The 22,763-nt window shown below is 37.6% G+C and overlaps 1 protein-coding gene and 1 long non-coding RNA gene across 3 annotated transcripts in view; one reads left to right on the forward strand and one right to left on the reverse strand.

Moving 5' to 3' along the window:
* The window catches only part of LOC138760610 (follicle-stimulating hormone receptor-like), a 186,712-nt gene that overhangs the window by 119,062 nt on the left and 44,887 nt on the right, over window positions 1–22,763 (reverse strand). The gene's annotated exons all lie outside the window — the stretch shown is intronic.
* The window catches only part of LOC138759855 (uncharacterized), a 35,980-nt gene continuing 28,616 nt past the window's right edge, over window positions 15,400–22,763 (forward strand). The window contains exon 1 of the long non-coding RNA XR_011355155.1: window positions 15,400–15,477. This is a non-coding gene — a long non-coding RNA (uncharacterized lncRNA). The remainder of the gene's footprint in view (window positions 15,478–22,763) is intronic.

The raw sequence follows: 22,763 nt of genomic DNA on the forward strand, positions 1-22,763 counted from the left end.
TGTGTTGCCATCTTTGATTCCCTTATACTTTTCAGATTTCTATCCAATAAAGGGTCCAAAACACAATTAAAATCTCCCCCAACTAAAATATTTTCATTAGCTCGAGTTAACAATAAAAAAAGCTTCTGAAATAAACTGCTCATCATCTATATTAGGTGCATAAAGATTAAACAAAGTCCAAGATTCAGCAAAAAATTTACAATTCACTCGTAAAACTCTCCCAGCATTTCCCTCTGGCAATTCCAGTTCAAGTGGTAAATTTTTATGAATCAAAGTTGCTACCCCTCTTGCCTTAGAATTAAAAGAAGCAGAAAATACACGTCCAACCCAATCTCTTTTCAATTTCAAATGTTCTTTTTCAGTCAAATGTGTCTCTTGTAAAAAGGTAGTATCAATTTTCATTTTTTAAATATAAGCAAATACCCGCTTTTGCTTAATTGGATTATTTAATACCTGAACATTAAAAGTTGAAAAATTCAAAGTAGACATTTTTACTAACTACTAATATATTTACAGACTATAAAGTAACGCTTCCCCTTATAAATCTTGAAAATAAAAATAACCCTTAATAGAGAGAAAGGAAAAAAAAAATTTTTCTCCCTTTCTCCCCCTCAAAAAGTAAAAGTAACCCAAAAATAAATAAAAAAACATCCAAAGGTAGTAACACCCTAAAAGTCTGGGTGTGATCAAAGCTTTCGTTGTCATCCACCACCCCTCACCCCAGCCAGACGCATACTCATTATTAAAGTAAGCACAATCAAATATAATAGATACATTCAGCACAATGATTCCAAACCCAGTGATTATTCCGGGTCCTCAATGTCAAGAAGACTTTGTGTCAGCTCTTCTTTCTTTCCATTCTTTTCATTCTTCCCATTCTTCCCATACCCATTCCCATTCCCATTCCCATTCCCATTCCCATTCCCAATTCTGTTTACCCTCCTCTTAGGAGACGATGGTGAAAACTGACCATTCCTTCCCAATTCTGGCAATGAATTATCAAAAACCAAAGCATCATGATCATTCTCAAAAAATTGGGATTGAAAATTTCCATAGAAAACTTTCAAAATTGCAGGATAATGAAAGGCAAACCCTTTCACCAAAGTACATCTTTAGCCAAATTAAATTCCTGACATCTTCTAATAACCTCCTGACTCAAATCGACATAGAAAAACTGTTATTTTGAACCATCAACAGAGAATGACTTTGCCGTGCTTTCTGTACCGCCATTTGTAAGATCATCTCTCTATCTTGATATTTCAAACAACGAATCAGCATCGTTCTCGGTGTTTGTACTGGAAGCGGTTTCTTCCTCAAACCTCTATGAGCTCAATCCAATTCCAAACCTTGCCCAATACTTCAGGAATCCAGTACTTAAAATTTTTTATTGGATCAGAACCTTCAATATCCTGTGGAAGACCAACTATTTTCACATTATTCCTCTGGCTTTGATTTTCCAACAAATCAATCTTCTTCAATAAATCCCTTTTTTGAATCCCCCAGTCTACTTTTTGCATTTTTCTCCCTATTACGCTCCACCTGATTTTGACATTCAGAGAAAGCTGTTTCAATTTTTAAAAAATTATCTTGTACAGTATCAACAGATTTTATACATCTGTTAATATCACTTTTTGTTTCATAGTTGTCATTTCATCACACAAAGTATTCATTTTTGTTTTCACCTCCATAAATCCTTGGGTCATTAGAGTTGACATTTGTTTTGACATATTCTCCATTTGACAAGCAATCCCTTCCAAAACAGTGAACACTGAGTCCAGTCCAGGATCCATAACCATCTTTTGAGGCCTACCTTCTCTAACTTCAGACTCCTCCTCCTCCTGAGTAGATTCCAGCAAGGGATGTTCCTCTTCCTCCTCAGGCACAATAGGTCCTTTACCTGTGCAGCTGCGGGTTTGGATACCTGACAGCAGCACACCGACCTCATCGGGCCGCCGCTGCTCGGGCTCCCCCACAGCCCACACCTTTTCCAAGAGTTCACGCACCCGGGAGGCAATGCGCATGCCTGGCAGAACCGCTGAATGCGCAGGTGTGTCTTCTGACGCTACACTGCATGTCCCCGGGCCACCAGGCAGTGTTGTGAGCTCACAGGATCCTCTGTCAGTCAGGCTGCCCATGCGCCTGGCATCACGTGAATGCGGGTCGGCAACAGCTGAACTTACCAATGCGCCGGCGCCATCTTGCGACTACAGGGTCGACGCCGGCATCAAACTGAAACGGGCAGGAGCTCTCTGAGGTTTGGAGGCTCCAAACGACGACTCCGTGGATTCAACTGTGCAGATTGGCATAAATTCTTCTACACTTTTATAAGGTAGTTTTTTCTGAAGTTGAGTTTTAGATTTCTTCACATTAGTAGCCATATTAAATCATTCTTATTCAGAAGGCTGTAAATACTATTTTTAACCACTTTTGTAATTTTTTAAATCGGTTACTTAAGAATCTAGCTGGGGAAAGGTGGAATTACACGTCTTTCTTTTACGCCATCTTGCCACCCCCCCCCCCCTCCACTGTGGTTCATTTATTGAGGTCTTTATTTCTTGTAAATAGACAAAGGCTACTTTGTGTTACAGCGGCTATGATATAGGAGCCTCTGAGTCTATACTATAGAGACTGTATCTATTGAAGAAGTATATGCTGAGGCAAATTATACTTTTGCTCAATCTTGGTACAATGCAACTGGATTGATGGAATAACCATATAGGTGTATATATATATATATATATATATATATACATATATATAGGTATAGAGCCCAAATACTTTTAATTCTGTTAATTACAATACTTGGATAATCAAAGCCTCAATTATACACATGATCCTCCTTAACCAATGTTTATCTGCGTATTGCACCTGGATAATATGTATTCTAAAGCAAGGAATGGTGGAAAAATCATTTAGATCTGTCAAAATTTAACTGTAATTGTATATCCCTCAAAAATAATGTTCATAAATGGTTGCACAACTGTCCTCTGTCTTCCAAATGCTACATTTTCAAATATGGTCAATAAGAATGAGCTAGGTTTTTCAACAAGATTTTTCCCTCACTTGACATCACAATTTGACCAAATAGCCATTAAATTCTACAGAAGAACTCAAGCTGCTCTGCGTCAAGTGGTGGCATTAAAGCTAATTATAACCTCCCTAATGTTGCTTCAGTATGTTGCAGAATCATCTTGGCTTGCATGGAGCAGCTTCACCCTGCGCAATTACATCACCAATGGAACTATTGACACATAAACATATATGTATATCTGAATATGAGACTGGATTGCAATTACAATATTTTCACTCAGATAATGTGCACATGCATATAATGCACAGAAAATCATAAATGGAGTAAAAATATTTTCATATAGCATGCACACGATATACCGCATGGGTGTAGTATTGCATTTACTTGGGACGTGAGCCAAAACACATTCCATAGACCCACTATCTGCCACAGTTAATCTTCCATGATTTACACCCATTAAACGTCCCCCAGATGTGCCAACTCCCCATTATATAGAAGATAACCTCCTGCAACACATTAACAAGCTTTGGAGAGGAATCAATTAAATAGATCGAAGACAGGCTTCAGAGTTAAGAAGGATTTAATTCTGTCATGATTTAAAAAGCCTTTCTTTAAAAGAAACCTTATCTTGTTAATCTCCTCCCTCAGGGGATGGGTCGGGCAATTAATGTTGATAAGGTGCAGTGCCCTAGCCAGAATAACCTGTTTCTCAGATTACCATGGCACTAAGGCCAAAGAGCTATTCCCAAGATCAAAATTTTGATTTTTTTTTCTATTTTGTATGTACCCTGTTTCCATGCCCGCTATAAATTGTGCATGCTCTTTTATTGCCACTCTTATTTTTCCCATGGTTGCTATAAATTGCCGATGCAACTTTCCTACGCCCGCTCTAAATTGTGTCCATTGTTTTAACATGTAAAAATATTCTCGTATAGCGCGCACACAGTGTTCTACCTGGTTTGTAAAAAAAAATGCATATAACATGTGCATTATATACTTAAAATATTGTACCGTTCATCTAATCAATACAGTATTTTTTAGAGATGATGTATATTTTACAAGATTTAAATTTAAATGTAACTTGAGGAGCATCATTCCAAAATAGGCTTTATTACTTTCACGGAGTTCCAAGCACAAGAAGCTCAACTCAAAATCTGCAGTGTAGTTTAAAAAGCATTGTGACTGCACATTAAATCAATGCATTCTTTGATTGCTCTTTGCAAATGATTTCTGGGTTGTTGTCTCAGTTTAGAAGGTCACTCAGCAATTTGCTATAAATCTGACTTCTGGGTTTTCTTTAGACCTTAATATTTTTAATATTTGCCACTGTGTAGGTTTTACCATGTTAGAAGTTTAATAGCTGCCAATATAAGTGAAATAACCATATAGGTATAACCATATAGGTATAATAGAGCCCAAATAGTTTTAATTCTGTTAATTACAATACTTGGATAATCAAAGCCTCAATTATACACATGATCCTCCTTATCCAATGTTTATCTGTGTATTGCACCTGGATAATATGTATTCTAAAGCAAGGAATGGTGGAAAAATCATTTAGATCTGTCAAAATTCACTGCCAATACAGTGAAATAAAGAACAATCTCATTCATTTATAATTATTTCATTGACACTAAATAGATAGGATATAGAAAAGCTAAGAGGTATTTGAACACAAAGAGAACATTTTAAACTGAAGTTAGATGGAACATACAGATCATGAAAAGGCCCTTCGGCCCTCGATGTCTGTGCCAACCATGATGTCAGTTCATATTAATCCCATTTGTCTGCACATGAACTATATCCTCTATTTCCTGCCTGTTCATATGTCTGTTTAAATGCCTCTTGCATGTTGGTTTTGTACCTACTGTACTGCTAATGTTACAGAGTTCTGTGTTATGTATTAGTCTATGTGTTGTGTGGTTTTGTGTTGGAAAGTGACATTTTGCCTTAGAGAGCCAAGGTGAAGGTGGAAGATGGACTGGGCATGTGCAGAAGATGATATAGAAATTTCTGGACTTGGAAGACAAACCACCACTGGGTGTGACTGTGAAGTGGAAGGAGTCATTGTCTGGGAGGCAGTTTAGAATGTTGGGCATTTTAAAAGGAATGAACATTCTGAAGGTAGTCAGAAGGATCCAGATCAAGCAATTGTTCCTCTCTCTGCAAGCAACACAAGACAACTTTGAATTTTGTGCTCTCTCTCTCGCTCTCAAAGATCTTTTGGGTTCAGTTTACCAAACAAACTGAATTTTGTTTATGATCTTTGCTTCTGTTGAGATTGAAGTTTTGTGAGTTTTGTGTTTGTTTTGTGTCTAAGTTTTTCTGTGGGCTGGTTGGAAATATAACTTAGACCTTAATTATATATGTTATATTTAGGCTGCTGAATTTATTACTTTTACACTGTTATATAAATTTGCATAGTAACCAGTGGGTATTGTTATAAAACAATACCCTTGATTAGTTATCAAGGGAAAACCATAGTAAGGTGAAGTGCAAAATACTTTGTTCTCTTCTCTTAATTTTTATTAATGTCATTCTCAATTTTTTTTACATATTAAATTAAAATGTTTAAATTTCGACAGGCAGCACAGTAACAGGCCATTTTGGCCCATGAGTCTGTGCTGTTGTAGTGCACTACCAGTCACCACAAAGACTAGACAGAGGGAACGATAGGCCTTAATGTACAGAAGAACCTTGCTGGCCCGGATCCAGGTATAGGAATGGAGGCAAGGGAGAGGTGGCTCAACATTTATGACCCATGACCATGGGGGAGGAGTCATAGGGTATGAGTCATCAGTGGGTAGGCCAGCTATACAGTAGTCAATCATAGCTATATACAATGAAGGAAACATATCACCATAGCCACCCAATTAGCCTACACCCCCGGTACATTTTAATGGTGGAAGGAAACTGGAACTCCCCCCCCCACGGAAATCCCACACGGACATGGGAAGGATGTATAAACTTCTTACAATCAGTGCAGGTTCAAACCCTGGTCCCGATTACTGGCGCTTTAACAGTGTTATGCTAACCGCTATGCCAACCGTACTGATATTAATCTTTTTATATCTGCATTAGGTAGTACGACCTTTCTAGACTAGACTTTGGTACTATATATATGTAGTAACACATTGCTCAGATGAACATCTATGTCTGCACCATACTCAATGAAGGGTTGCAACTACTTGTTAATTGGCTCTGTGACTTGCCTACTTTATCTGTTGGACACCGTCTTCAAACACTCCTCACAAAATCAAATTTTAGCAAATTGTTTTCAACAGCAAGTTGACTTGCAATTAATAATTTAAACTGTACAAAAGCAAACTATTCAAATCCTCAAATACGAGAATACAGAGAATACAAATGAAAAAAAGATCCCTAATGTTTCATGATTTTCTCTCTGTATTCCAGCCAGGAAATAACATTGGCATACGCAGTAAATAAATTGCCGATACAAAGAATAAATGCCAGAACCATTTCGTGGAAAAAATTCCATGAACATTTATTTGAGACATGCTTTCCAATAAAATTTTGATCACATTGCTTTTATATGGCTGTACAGTTAGCACGTTTTCACCCAATTGGTGAAAGATCATGAATGTATTTGAAAACCTCACACCAATGCTTGCTGTTTTATCTTAGAGTTCACCTATGCCTTTACAGGCCCAGAGTAATTAACCTGATGGTACCATATTTCAACTTTAAAAATGATTGTAAATGTTACACCTTGTCTATCCCATCAAGTCATGACTGTAAATAACCTCTTTATGCCAGCACTTCCAGGAATCCAAAATGCTGAAAAGAGCAAAACTCAGAACAACTTGCAGTTCAAGTAGTTAAAAAAAAAACTGCAATTTAAAAATAATTTAAATTAGTTTAAGATGCTTTGTCCCTTTTTATCTTCAACACTTTCATTATTTTCCCTCTTTCTTTTCAAACATTGATGTATAAAAACTGCTAACAATTTAAGAGTAGTACAGTTATTGATTATTAATTTAATGGATTGCAGACGTGCAAGAGAATGTTGTACTTTGAAATTCAACTGATAAAAATGTTGAATTTTGATTAAATTAAAGCAAAAATTGCCTGAAACACATGGATTTCAGATAACCAGCAACTGCAGTGTTCGATTTTGAAATTGAATGAAAATGTTGACCATAAATTTTTGAATATAACAAATAAATACATCCTTTCAGTCAAGAGGATACAAACAACCTGTTTTTGGTAAACTTACACCAATTTACTTAAAATTAATTTTTTAAAAACTGCATCTCATAACTGGAGTTTGCTCTAAATGTGTACACGCTGCTTTTAGTATTAGCAAGCAACCCAAGGAAAATGAGTGAAACATGAAAGATGCACCATTTTGGTGTGTTTTTACACAGGAAATGGTCACCAGCTCCCCACCATGACTGCCAGCCCCCCCCACATCTCTATCGGGCACACAAAACTCAAAACGGTCAACCAGTTTACCTATCTCAGCTGCACCATTTCATCGGATGCAAGGATCGACAATGAGATAGACAACAGACTCGCCAAGGCAAATAGCACCTTTGGAAGACTACACAAAAGAGTCTGGAAAAACAACCAACTGAAAAACCTCACAAAGATTAGCGTATACAGAGCCGTTGTCATACCCACGCTCATGTTCAGCTCCGAATCATGGGTCCTCTACCGGCATCACCTACGGCTCCTAGAACGCTTCCACCAGCGTTGTCTCCGCTCCATCTTCAACATTCATTGGAGCGACTTCATTCCTAACATCGAAGTACTCGAGATGGCAGAGGCCGACAGCATCGAATCCACGCTGCTGAAGATCCAGCTGCGCTGGGTGGGTCACGTCTCCAGAATGGAGGACCATCGCCTTCCCAAGATCGTTTTATATGGCGAGCTCTCCACTGGCCACCGTGACAGAGGTGCAGCAAAGAAGAGGTACAAGGACTGCCTAAAGAAATCTCTTGGTGCCTGCCACATTGACCACCGCCAGTGGGCTGATATCGCCTCAAATCGTGCATCTTGGTGCCTCACAGTTCGGCGGGCAGCAATCTCCTTTGAAAGGAATGGAGCCCACCTCACTGAGCCCACCTCACTGACAAAAGACAAAGGAGGAAAAACCCAACACCCAACCCCAACCAACCAATTTTCCCCTGCAACCGCTGCAACTGTGTCTGCCTGTCCTGCATCGGACTTGTCAGCCACAAACGAGCCTGCAGCTGATGTGGACATTACCCCTCCATAAATCTTCGTCCGCAAAGCCAAGCCAAAGAAAGAAGACACAGGGAATACAAGTTGTCTGGTGATATGAAGGGAAAAGCATTACTTTAAGCATGAGTTGGTCATTGAAATCATGGTCATGGGATAACATGGCATCACAGGGTAAAGTTATTTGGGACAATCCTACTGCTCATGCTGGCAAGTTGTAAATTATTGTTTCAGTTTGATCAGAATCTAAATTCTTGCAAAATTTCAGTCATCAGTGTTGAAAGTTACAGGATGTCATAATTGAACAAAATCTTGTCCCATTGATAGTGGATGTTCCACCCAAGAAACTGTGAAATGCACAATATTGTTAAAGGACAGGTCTGTTTGGTGATACTGTAATTGTTTGGTTAAATGTCAGAAACATCCAAAATATTGCACCAACATTGGAATTAAATCCAATTTAAATATTTCACATCTTATCCCCATTAATTTTATTTTTAACTGAAAGATCAATGGAAAATTTAAAACAAACTTTGATTTGTACCAGTTTGAAATGTAGCATTAATTTTCAATTGTTAACACATTTTTAGAGTTCTGGATACATAATTGGAACTCTCTGAATTTAGGAGTAGGTTACACACCATACTAATGGCCATTCCCATTAACAGGTATAGAGTGGGTGTCTGAAGGATTATTATGACATTAATCATAGCCTATGGTGGATTGAATATGAAAATTGCCATTAACTAATTCCAAACACCTCCATTAGCTTGTTCACTCACCAGTAGATAGACAACCAGTTTATCCACCAGATCTACATTTATCGATTATTCGCTGGTTAGCTTCTGTACAATTTCTTTACCATGTGGCAAATCTTTTTTGTGTGTGTCTATTTTCCTTCAGTTTTTTTTTCAGGAAGTGGACTTTATCCACTTTGCTGCCAATCTCCACCCTGACCTCAAGTTCACTTGGTCCATCTCCAGCAACACTCTCCCTTTTCTTGATCTCTCGGTCTCCATCTCAGGAGACAAACCCTCGGCAGACATCTTCTACAAACCCACCAACTCCCACAGCTACCTTGACTACACCTCTTCCCACCCTGTCCCCTGTAGGGATTCCATTCCTTTCTCTCAATGTTCTGCATCTCTGTTGCATCTACTCCCATACAAGGCCTTCCGTGGATGTCCTCCATCTTCAAAATTGAGGGGAAGCTTCCCCTCTACACCATTAACTCGGCCCATTTAAGGGAAATTTAGAGAGATATGGATGGGAGAGTTATGAAGGGCTATAGATCAAGTGCAGGTCAGTGGGACTAGACAAAAAAGTATGGTTCAACACAATCAAGATACACTGAGGTTGCCTGTTTCTTTTCTCTAATTGTACTGTGATTCTAAGGTTCTAACTATCAAACATGTTTAGTGAGAAATGTCAGGTGGATGATCCAACTCAGTTGCTTCCTGATTTCCCTACCATCATGAGAATCAATATTCATCCAAATAGATTCAGTCCTAACGATATGTAAAAAAAAGCTGAGACATTGGATACAGCTGACACGAGGAGATGAGACCACATTTTGGCCATTGTGCTAAAAACTTGCACTTTGTAACTAATTGAGCCCCCGAGTCACACTGTTTCTGTACAGTTATAGCATAGGCATTTTCCCAACAAAGTAAAAGCTTGCGCATATGACCAAATCACGAAAAAAAACAGGACAAATCTAATCCGACTAATTATTCTTCATCAGGCTACTTGCACTCATCAACAATTTGCTGATTGCCTGTTCACTGAGGCCATGTTCAGATTTTGCCAGAACTACTTTCCACCATATCTCATCACAGCCTTGATCCAAATATGCACTAAAAATCTTATTTTCTGCAGCTTTCAGAGGAAAAAAGAGAGTTACAGATCCCTTTGTTTTGAGATGGATTTTGCTGGTATGATGGTATTTAACTTCAAGCTGTAGTCAATGAACAATAAGTTTGATGTTGGGTTGGATGTGAGGTTCAGGTGTGTATTGGTTGGGGGATGAGGTTTGGGTTAGTTGGGGGTTAGGATTAGGGCTTGGGTTGGGTGGGGTTGATGTTGGAGTAGGGTTTGTGGTCACACTGGTACAACTACAGAAATTTGGGTGGTGTTCCTTATTCTCCTTTTAAAAAAAAACAAAAAAATTCAAAAAGTGTTTTTGATGCAAAGTGTAGAACATACTGAATCTTGAATCTTGAATCTGATGTTGGTGTTCTTGTGGTCCAGCTGATCTCATGCAGAGTGGAGGCCAGCAAAATGATCTTGCTGTTGACTTGTGACAATAAGTGGATTGAAGTGGGTCCAGATCTTGATGAGATAAGAGTTGATGTACTCTATATAATCAACCTCTCAAAGCAGTCATCACAATTGAGGCATATAACCTTGTTCTTGGGCTCTGGTAAAATGGATGTACTTTTGAAGCAGCTGTTGACCTCAGACTGTAGCAGTGAGAGGTTAAAAATTTCTGCATAAACCCAGCCAATTGGCCTGCATAAGTTTTAAGGATTCAGCCAGATTTAGCTTCTGGATCGGTCGCTTTTCAAGGATTCATCATGAAGGCTATATTCACATTGGCCTCAGTAAATGGGAACATAGACAGGGACTGTGGGGATTGTGAGGCTTCCTCATTATTTTCCCTTCTGAAGTGAACATTGAGGTCATCCAGAAGAGATGTATCACAGTTAATGATACTGCCTTGTTTCCCCTTATAAATTGTCATGGCATGCAGGCCCTGTTTCAGTTATTGAACATCGATCTGAGACTTGTTTGGCCTTAAGTTGTCTCTTTGCATTGGTAAAGGCCTTCTGGATGTTGTACCTGGTCTTTCTACATAGTCCTGAATCACCTGATCTGAATGCCATAGATTGATTCTTCAACAGTTTATTGATCTCTTAGTTCATCCATAGCTTTTGGTTAGGATACACATGCATGGTCTTAGCAGCAACACACTCAGCGATGGATATTTGTGATAATGCTAGTAATTACTGAGGGTTATTCATTCACATTCATTACCAAGTCCTCGAACATAGCCCAGTCCACCAACTCCAGGAAGTTATGAGGCTGTTCTTTTGACTCCCCAGACTATATCTGTGCAGTCTTCACTACTAGTTCCATCCTCTTCAGTTTCAGTTTGTCTGCTGGAAATAGAATAACAGCCAGGAATTTGTCTTTCCAAATTGTGAACATGGAAGGGAATGGTAGGCATTCTTGATTGTGATGTAGCAACGGTCAAGAGTGTTTGTTCCTTTTGAGTTGCGGGAAGTGTTCTGGTGGTCGTTTGGGAGTACATTCTTTAAGCTTGCCTGGTTGAAGTCCAAAGTGTTGAATTCCAGAGGTGACCAGAGCCTGTCACTCCTTGATATCAAGCCACCATTTCACCAAGGGATTTAAAACTGGTCAATGGGCATCAAGATGAAAGCATGCCAATGGCTGGATTAATATCATTCACAAAGGAAAATGCTTCTTGTTGTTGGTCATCAGCATTTGCAAGCATGGCTGTTCATTGACTGTTCATTTGTCAGAGGTATTGCAAATAGCATTGACCATTATCAATCATCATTTATTGAAGTAAAGGTGACCAATAACCAATCACTAAACATTGAGGGCATAAGACACTGCTCTGAGACATAACTTGGCAAAAAGAAGTGCCAGACAATAAGAGTTGCTAAGAGTGCAGTGAATGTATCTTGGATTTGAGTAAAAGGGCAATTAAGAGTTTACTCCCACAACCAAAATGATTCAAAGAGTAAGGAGGAAACAGTGGAAAGTGAATTAATGTGGCATTAAAAAAAAGGAATAGAAATGAAAATGGTTACAAAATGAATGGAGAATGAACACACTGAAAGGGAATGTAAGAAACAAATGTGACATGTTAAGTTCTGCCAAACTAATTTCCAAGCACTAAGAATAAAACTTCAAACTTTTGATAGAGTTTTTTGAATATTTTTTCCCCATACATGCAGTAATCGAAATTACTATGATAATGCAAGTTTCAAAAGAGCAAATTGAAAGTTTCATACAGAATGGTTTGCACCCAAACTTTTAATAGTTAAAGTAAAAGACAGAGAAATTGATTGGCAGTTATTAATTCCTATCATGTTGCTACTTGTGTACTTGTAATTTCTGGCCATATCTGAGGTAGATTTCATTTGTATCTATTATATAAAAAAATACAGCCAAGATTGTGGCCTTCAGTCCTTGTCAGTGGTGAGGCTGACAAAAAAATAAATTTGTTCACGTGAAGCTAATTCGATGGCAATGTTTGGATAATCACATTTAATTCTCCCCCAGCAGTGCAAAATAACAATGTTGCTATCAATTTGATAGTAAAATCTGCAAATGTACTTTGTTTATGAAGCTATGAGAATTATAATTTTGAAAGGGATATTTCTTCCACAATATAACAAATATATTTATTGTAATTTGGCTACAGTAGAATCAAATGTACAGCACTGAGAGAGATCATTCGACCCACTTGGTTTAAGATGCAATTAAGGCTCTGCACAAACTGCTTGAACTCACTAGCACAAACAACTGTTTAGACAAATTTAGACATACATACATACAGCATGGTTACAGGCCATTTTGGCCCACATGCCTGTGCCACCTAATTACACCAAATTGACCTTCAAACCCAATTCATTTTGAACAGTGGGAGGAAACCAGAGCCCCCATGGAAAACCCAAGCAGACACAAGGAATCAACTAGGGATTCAAAGCCCGGTCCTGATCGCACTGTAACAGCTTTGAGCTATCTGCTGCGCTTACTGTGCCACTCCATTTTTCTTTCTCCATTAAATCTAGGTTCTCTCGAAATGTATCCTACCCGAATCCAATGTGCCAACATTATCCAGTGTTGTTGTCAAAGAAATTCTCAATTCGCGGTGCATGTTTTTTCAGATTATGTTATGCTTATGAGATGCTCAGTGTTAAATTTCCCCTCCATATTACATTTTTTTATATGTATTCCCTATCATTCTCTTTATCTCCATTTCAATCAAGTCACATCTCAGCATTCACTTTTCTATTGAAACAAGCCCAATCTTCAGACTTCCTGGCCCCCTTCTGGCCATATTGTTTGTGGTATCAATTGTGATTTAGTAAGGTCTGCAGTGTGTTTTCTCAGAATGTTCAAACTACAGCCCTGGTGCACAAGTGGGGAAAAATCACTGACTTTTTTTAAGATTAATTATATTGATGTGGCAAAGACTTATGATTACACTGGACAACAATTTTTTCTCAGAAGGCTTGCTTCCTGAAAAAAATGGGGATTATGATCGACAACTTCAAGCTGAATGCAAAGATAATTTCAGATTTGCTGTATCCCATAGGGAGTTGGAAAAACATTAAATGAACTTTTATTAAATTTAGCAGGTTTAATCGCCTAATGATGCTGACACATTGCATTAGTTCAACTGACCTGAACATGTTTTGCCGCTGATTGTCATTTGTACTCGGCATCTGATGCCTCTTGTAGAAGTATCAAACAATGGTTGGCCAGCATTAATGGATTCCAATGACCTTGATCCTGCTTTTCGATGGTCGCAATGTCCTGATGAAACTTTTTCACCATTTTCCTCATTGATTGTACCAAGAACAGCAGGAAAGAATTTCAAGTGAAATTGGAGACAATAAATGCTATTATTAAGTACACCCACTATGCTATTGCCTAAAGAACACGTGCAACAATTTTCATTCAATCAATATCAATGTAATCTCTATATATGAGCTGCTTTCACAGCCTGTCTGCATTTATCCTGACTTATCCCAGGCATGCTTGGACTGACCAAAATAGCTTCCTTTGTTTACTAGTAAACTGAATATATGACAGGAAATTACAAAAATAATTTATATCTAAAAAAAAGGTACATTTTAGGGAAATTTAAGGTGATTTTCACAGCCCAAATTCTTAAATACACCCAAAAGTGTTAAGGAAGCAGATTGTCCATGCCCAGTGTTATTACTGAATATATCTCAAAGGCCATATTACTCCTGAATTTGCTATACAATTAGCTTTGCTCCTTAACAAACTCTGCCACATTTGACAAACTTTGCCAAGAAACTCAGCATCAAAATGCATTAAAAAAGCATGGAGAATTTATCCTGCTGTTTTGAACTCAGAATCTTGAACATCTTAGGGCTGATGCATTCAATTGTGGAAAAAGTTTAATGGTGTCATCAGTTCTAATTAGAGCTGAATAAACTCTTGCTTGCTGTAACAAATACATTTTTCAAGTATGGTCTTTTATTGCTGCAGTATTCAATTAACAATCTGGATTTTAAAATGAAGTTCTTTATTTTTCATGTTTTCTACCACTACCTTTCAGTTCTCTTTTCATTTCCCAATCATAATTTTGTATCTATGCATGCAACAAATTTGAGCCATTGAACCTTTCTTTCCAGTGTAAATTTCAAATTGGTTGATGCAGGATTTTTACACCCTGATCTAATAATAAATTATTTAGCACCTATGTGCAACAAAGGTTCCATGAACATTGATGATTGTAGAATTCTTTCCGGTTTATAAAAGAGAATTAAATCTGAAAACACATTCAAATTAGATGTAATTTATAGCTGCAAGAATTCTCGGAACAAGTATGACTATATAATGAAAAACTGATTTTTCATACTGCCTACAGTTGAAGAAAGAGATCACCTGAATTAATTCAATTAGTAAAAGAGCTATCAAAGCCACAAAAAATTAAATGTAGTGTACTGTACAGATTAATTTTAGTAAAACCACATACACTGACCAGAGAAACCTGCATGGTACTTAATCAGTCCACAGTATCACACTGTTACAGAGTTCTGTGTTGTGTGTTTTTATGTTAAAAATTGACAGTTTGCCTTTAAGAGCCAAGGTGAAGGTGAACTGTTGAGAGAGTGGGAGACGGACTGGGCATGTGCAGAAAATTATCTAAAAATTTCCGGACTTGAAAGACAAACCACTACTGGGTGGTGCTGTGGAGTGGAAGAACACCCAAAACATGAGTCATTGTCTGAAAGACAGTTTAGAATGTTGGGCATTTTAAAAGGGATGAACATTCCAAAGGCAGCCAGATGGATCGAGACCAAGCCAGTTGTTCCTCTCTCTGCAAGCAACACAAGAAGACAACATTGAATTTTGTGCTCTCTCTCCCTCAAAGATCTTTTGGCTTCAGTTTACCAAACAAACTGAATTTTGTTTATGATCTTTGCTTCTGTTGAGATTGAAGTTTTGTGAGTCTTGTGTGTTTTGTGTTTGTTTTGTGTCTAAGTTTTTCCATGGGCTGGTTGGAAATATACATAAACATTGACACATAAACATATATGTATATCTGAATATGAGACTGGATTGCAATTACAATATTTTCACTCAGATAATGTGCACATGCATATAATGCACAGAAAATCATAAAAGGAGTAAAAATATTTTCATATAGCATGCACACGCATATACCGCATAGGTGTAGTATTCTACATTCTGACTCACAAGAGCAATTTGCATTTACTTGGGACATGAGCCAAAACAAATTCCATAGTCCCACTATCTGCCACAGTTAATCTTCCATGATTTACACCCATTAAACTTCCCTCAGATGTGCCAACTGCCCATTATGTATATTATAATCTCCTGCAACACATTAACAAGCTTTGGAGAAGAATCAATCAAATAGATCGAGACAGGCTTCAGAATTAAGAAGGATTTAATTCTGTCATGATTTAAAAAGCCTTTCTTTAAAAGAAACCTTGTCTTGTTAATCTCCTCCCTCAGGGGATGGGTCTGGGCAATTAATGTTGATAAGGTGCAGTGCCCTAGCCAGAATAACCTGTTTCTCAGATTACCATGGCACTAAAGCCAAAGAGATATTCCCAAGATCAAAATTTTGATTTTTTTTTCTATTTTGCATGTACCCTGTTTCCATGCCCGCTATAAATTGTGCATGCTCTTTTATTGCCACTCTTATTTTTCCCATGCTTGTTATAAATTGCCAGTGCAACTTTCCCATGCCCGCTCTAAATTGTGTTAATTATTTTAACATGTAAAAATATTCTTGTATAGCGCGCACACAGTGTGCTACCTGGTTTGTAAAAAAAAATGCATATAACAATATGCATTACATGCTTAAAAATATTGTACCGTTCATCTAATCAATACAGTATTTTTTAGAAATGATGTATATTTTACAAGATTTAAATTTAAATGTAACTTGAGGAGCATCATTCCAAAATAGGCTTTATTACTTTCACGGAGTTCCAAGCACAAGAAGCTCAACTCAAAATCTGCAGTGTAGTTTAAAAAGCATTGTGACTGCACATTAAATCAATGCATTCTTTGATTGCTCTTTGCAAATGATTTCTGGGTTGTTGTCTCAGTTTAGAAGGTCACTCAGCAATTTGCTATAAATCTGACTTCTGGGTTTTCTTTAGACCTTTGTATTTTTAATATTTGCCACTGTGTAGGTTTTACCATGTTAGAAGTTTAATAGCTGCCAATATAATACTATACAGTGAAATAAAGAACAATCTCATTCATTTATAATTATTTCATTGACACTAAATAGATAGGATATAGAAAAGCTAAGAGGTATTTGAACACAAAGAGAACATTTCAAACTGAAGGTAGATAGAACATACAGATCATGAAAAGGCCCTTCAGCCCTTGATGTCTGTGCCAACCATGATGTCAGTTCATATTAATCCCATTTGTCTGCATATGAACTATATCCTTCTAGCCTGTTCATATGTCTGTTTAAATGCCTCTTGCATGTTGGTTTTGTATCTACTGTACTGCTAATGGTACAGAGTTCTGTGTTATGTATTGGCCTATGTGTTGTGTGATTTTGTGTTGGAAAGTGACAGTTTGCCTTAGAGAGCCAAGGTGAAGATGGGAGATGGACTGGGCATGTGCAGAAGATGATATAGAAATTTCTAGACTCGGAAGACAAACCACCACTAGGTGGTGCTGTGAAGTGGAAGGAATCATTGTCTGGGAGGCAGTTTAGAATGTTGGGCATTTTAAAAGGAATGAACATTCCGAAGGCAGCCAGAAGGATCCAGACCAAGCAATTGTTCCACTCTCTGCAAGCATCACAAGACAACTTTGAATTTTGTGCTCTCTCTCTCGCTCTCAAAGATCTTTTGGGTTCTTTTTACCAAACAAACTGAATTTTGTTTATGATCTTTGCTTCAGTTGAGATTGAAGTTTTGTGAGTCTTGTGAGTTTTGTGTCTAAGTTTTTTTTTCTGTGGGCTGGTTGAAACTATAAATTCATCTTTAATTACATATGTTATATTTAGGCTGGGGAATTTATTAGTTTTACAATTTTATAGAAATTTGCATAGTAACCAGTGGGCATTGTTATAAAAGGGGATTTTGACTTAAAGTTTGAAGGTGAATTTTTTGTTAATAAAGTAATTATCCCTGTCTGATATGCCTTCTTTGTGGTTGCTGGTTTGATCTTGTAACATAACTTGCGGGTTTTCTCTGGGATCAAACCAATTTGGATGCTTTAGGGGCGATTGACTTGTGCTTAGTTATCAGTCAACCTCCAGTTTGAAATTAAAAATAAACGATGAGTGTATAAATCGCCAGCAGAAAAAACAGCAACTAGGAATATTGACCAGTTCATAGCGAACCCTTCAGTGGTTAATTTAAAAATGGCTAAAAAGTCAGAACTGGTGGTTATAGTTGGCAAGTTAAAACTTCTTACACTAAGAACTGGGATGAAAAAGAAGGAAATTGCCTGAAAGATTGTTAAACATTATGTAGAAAAGGAGGAATTTGAAGAAGCTCCATTGGAACAGTTTCCAAAGGAGAAAACTTCAGAGGAAGTAAAGTTGACTTTGAGAAAACTAGAGTTAGAGGAAAAAAGAGAGGCAGAAATGGAGGAGAGAGAGAAAGAACAGAAACATGAACTAGAACTAGCAAAATTAAAGCTGACCGTAACGCAAGGAGAGGGAGGAGCCCAAAACCTACGTGCTGGTCAGGAGGAGAGGTTTCTGGTCAGTAGAGAAGTGAGGTTAGTTCCTCCATTTGAGGAAGATGAAATAGACTAGTATTTTCAGCATTTTGAGAAAGTAGCTGTAAATTTAAAATGGTCACTCCTGTAACAAAGTGTTCTTAAAGGGAAAGCCCAACAGATGTATTCGTGTCTCACTGTACAACAAGCAGCTGATTATGAATTTGTAAAGTAGGCTATACTCAAATCTTATGAAATAGTCCCAGAAGCTTATAGACAAAAATTCAGGAGTTTAAAAAATGCAGCAACCCAATCTTACCTGGATTTTGCTTATAGGAAGGTTGTGTGTTTTGATCGATGGTGTGCCGCAATGAAAGTAGAAAATAACTTTGATTTATTGAGGGAAATCATCCTGATTGAGGAGATTAAAAATTGTGTTACTGACGATATCCAAGTGTACTTGGCAGAGAAAAATATAAAAACTTGCCAAGAATTGGCTAAATTCGCAGAGGTATTTGCTTTAACCCACGAGTCTAAGTGGACACCAGGGAAAACCTTTCAAAGGAATACTGCTGATAATCCAAGTAGAGTACAAAGAAAATCTAGAAGTGAGGTTAAAGGAAGAGAGGAAGAGAAATGGGTGAAGGAAAAAAATTCAAGTGTTATTTGCCACTATTGTAAGAAGCAAGGGCACATAATAGCAAATTGTCCTGTACTGAAAAGGAAGAAAGAGAAAGAGGTGGTACCAACTGCCTGTGTTCAGAGTGAGAAAGTTAGGGATATTTTTAAACCATTCATGAATGAAGGTTTCATTTTAGTTAAAGAAGGATCCACTCAAGTGCCAGTTAAAATCCTGCAGGATACTGGAGCAGCCCAATCACTTGTATTAAGCAACATTTTGAATTTTGATGAGGAGACCGATACTGGAGATGTGAATTTAATTAAAGGGATCGGTGGTGAAGCAGAGCCTATACCTTTGCATAGAATAGTGATGAAATCAGACTTAGTTAATGGCCGGGTTACGATAGGGATAAGATCAAGTCTGCCCCTGGATGGAATTTTTCTTTTGTTAGGGAATGATTTAGCAGAGGGTAAAGTCATACCTGCAGTGAAACTCAGAAGTAAGCCATTGGTTTATGAGTCTGAAAAGGATTTGGAAATCTACCCTGCGTGTGCCATTACTAGAGCCATGTCTAGAGGTAGAGAAAGTCTGTGATGATCCTGTAGTGGAGGCAAACGAGGACAAACCTAAGGATCCATCGTTACTGTTGTCAAGAGAAGAATTAATAGCTAGACAAAAGCATGATCCTGATCTTGCTGGGATAAGAGATAAGATTTTGTTTAACCAGGAAATTGAAACTGTGCCAGTAGGTTACTTTGTTCAAGGTGGAATATTGATGAGAAAGTGGAGACCACAAGTGATACCAGCCAGTAAAAAGTGGGCGGTAATAAGGCAAGTTGTAATTCCCAAAATTTACAGGAATTAAATATTAAAGTTGGCTCATAGTACACCTTATGGAGGTCATCTTGGAGTGAAGAAGGTGGTAGAAAAGATAGGGAAACATTTTTATTGGCCAAAATTAAGAAAGGATGTTGTGAACTTTTGTAGAACCTGTCATACTTGTCAACTGGTGGGCAAGCCTAATCAAAGACTACCAGTGGCACCTTGACAACACATCCCTGCTTTCAGTGATAGTGAAATGAATATTTGGTAACACTCATGTGCACAGCTTCAAGGTTTCCAGAAGCTATTCCCCTGAGAAACATTAAAGCAAAGACAATTGTGAAGGCTATGCTAAAAATTTTCACACTTTTTAGCCTACTAAGGGAAATTCAATTGGACCAAGGGAGTAATTTTATGTCTGGAATATTACAACATGTGGTGTATGAATTGGGAGCCCATCAAATTGTGTCATTTGCCTATCATCTGGAAAGTCAAGGGGCCTTGGAAAGGTTCCATTTAATTGTGAAAAATATAATGAGGGCTTATTGCGTGCAAAATAATAAGGATTGGGATGAAGAAATCCATTTGTTATTGTTTGCTGTTAGAGAGGCAACTCAGGAGTCTCTTGGCTTTAGTCCATTTGAGTTGGTGTTTGGTCATGAAGTCAGGGGTCCATTACTATTGTTGAAGGAACAGTGGATACATAATGATATACAATCAAATCTTTTGGATTATGTTTTCAAATTTAAAAACAGATTACATCAGGCTTGCAAGATGGCAATGAAAAATTTAAAAACTGCTCAGGGAAAAATGAAAATTTGGTATGATCAAAATGCAAAAATTAGGGACATTAAACCTGGTGACAAAGTATTAGTTTTGTTTCCAATGCAGTGAAACCCTTTGAGAGCTCAGGTTTCAGGACCATATAAGGTGAAATCAAAAATTAACCAGGTCACCTATGTCATTGAGATGCCTGATCATTGAAGAGAGACACAGGTTTGTCACGCGAACATGTTTAAACCTTACTTTGAGAAAATGACTGAGGAGGAGACTAGGATTCCAACCAAGGTGCTAGTTATAGAAGAAAGTAAGGAGGAGATAAGTTTTGTGGAAGGTCATGGAGCACAGAAAGTGATTAGCCCCAGGCTTGAAAATTTTATAGTTTTGCAAAACTTAGACACAAAGTTAATGTGTTTGACTAAATCAGAAAGGGACAAAATGAAGACATTACTTATAAAATTTAAGGATATATTCCCAGATGTTCCAAGAACTGCTGTGGCTTGTCATGTTGTGGAGGTCAGTGATGCTTAGCCTATTAAGCAGCATCCTTATCAAGTTAATCAGGAAGAGAGCAAATTGTTGGATCAAGAGGTGGATTATATGCTCAAAAATGACATAATCCAAAAATCAAGTTCAAATTGGAATTCACCTTGTGTTCTGGTCCCTAAACCAGATGGCTCAATTAGGTTTTGTACAGATTATCGAAAGGTAAACATGGTGACAAAGACTGATGCGTTCCCTATTCCCAGAATAGATGATTGTATAGACAAGGTGGGGAAGGCTAAGTTTCTTACAAAGATTGATCTCTTAAAAGGATACTGGTGTGTTTCTTTGACAGAGAAAGGCAGGGAGATTTCTGCATTTGTTACAACTTCAGGATTGTATGAGTATAATGTTATGCCTTTCAGGGTGAAAAATGCACCTGGCACATTTCAGAGAATGATTAATGCAGTAATTCAGGGTTTAGAGCACACAGGAGCCTATAATCAATGATTTAGTAATTAGTACAGACACATGGGAAAAATACATGCTTGAATTAGAGCAGTTATTTCAGAGACTTGTGGAAGCACACCTCACAGTGAATTTGCACAAGAGTGAATTTGGACATGCCACTGTAATTTATCTCGGTTATGTGGTAGGATAGGGACAGGTGGCACTGGTTGGAGTGAAAGTCTTGGCTATCACTGTGTTCCCTATCCCTGGTAATAAGAAAGCTCTTCAGAGATTTCTAGGTATGATTGACTACTATCATAGATTTTGTAAAAACTTTGCAGAAATTGCACTCCCATTAATAAAACTACTTGGAAAGAAAGAAAAATTTATCTGGTCAGATGCATGTGAGGAAGCGTTTCTGAAGTTAAAGGCTATTTTATGCCATCAGCCTGTACTTGTGTCCCCTAACTTTGAAAAGCCATTCTCTTTAGCTGTGGACGCCAGTGACAAACTGGTTGGTCCTGCACTGTTACAGAAGAAGGATGGTGATTTTTGTACTTCTCAAAAAGGTTTAATGGCCATCAACAAAATTATTCAACCTTTGAGAAGGAGCTATTAGCCCTTGTTTTAGTGTTGCGACATTTTGATGTGTATATTTGTACTGCTCAAAAACTGCTAATAATATATAATCCATTAGTTTTTCTGTTTAAAATGAAAAATAAGAATAGATAGTTATTGAATTGGAGCCTACTATTACAACAATATGATTTAATTATTACACACATAAAGGGGATGGATAATGTAATAGCAGATTGTTTGTCCAGATGTTAATCTGGGTAGATATGAATCTAATCACAGACTTACTGTAAAAAATTGAGTGTTTATTTTATTTTATTTATGTAATACTTCTATTAATCATTAAAAATTTGTTCTTGTGGACCAATTTTTTTTTAAGCAGGGGAGTTGTTACTGAGTTCTGTTTTGTGTATTGACCTATGTGTTGTGTGGTTTGGTATTTAAAAAGTGACAGTTTGTCTTTAAGAGCCAAGGTGAAGGTGGACTGTTGAGAGAATGGGAGAAGGACTGGGCATGTGAAGAAAATTATCTAAAAATTTCTGGACTTGGACTATAAACCACCATTGGGTGGTGCTGTGGATTTGAAGAAGGCCCAGAGCATGAGTCATGTTCTGGAAGACAGTTTAGAATGTTGGGATTTCAAAAAGAGATGAACATTCCGAAGGCAGCCAGAAGGATCCAGACCAAGCCATTGTTCTTCTCTCTGCAACCAACACAAGAAGAAAACTTCGAATTTTGTGCTCTCTCTCTCTCTCCTTCACAAAGATCTTTTGGCTTCAGTTTACCAAACAAACTGAATTTTGTTTATAATCTTTGCTCCGGTTGAGATCG

The sequence above is a fragment of the Narcine bancroftii genome, chromosome 4 (assembly GCF_036971445.1).
Source record: "Narcine bancroftii isolate sNarBan1 chromosome 4, sNarBan1.hap1, whole genome shotgun sequence".
Taxonomy (NCBI): domain Eukaryota; kingdom Metazoa; phylum Chordata; class Chondrichthyes; order Torpediniformes; family Narcinidae; genus Narcine; species Narcine bancroftii.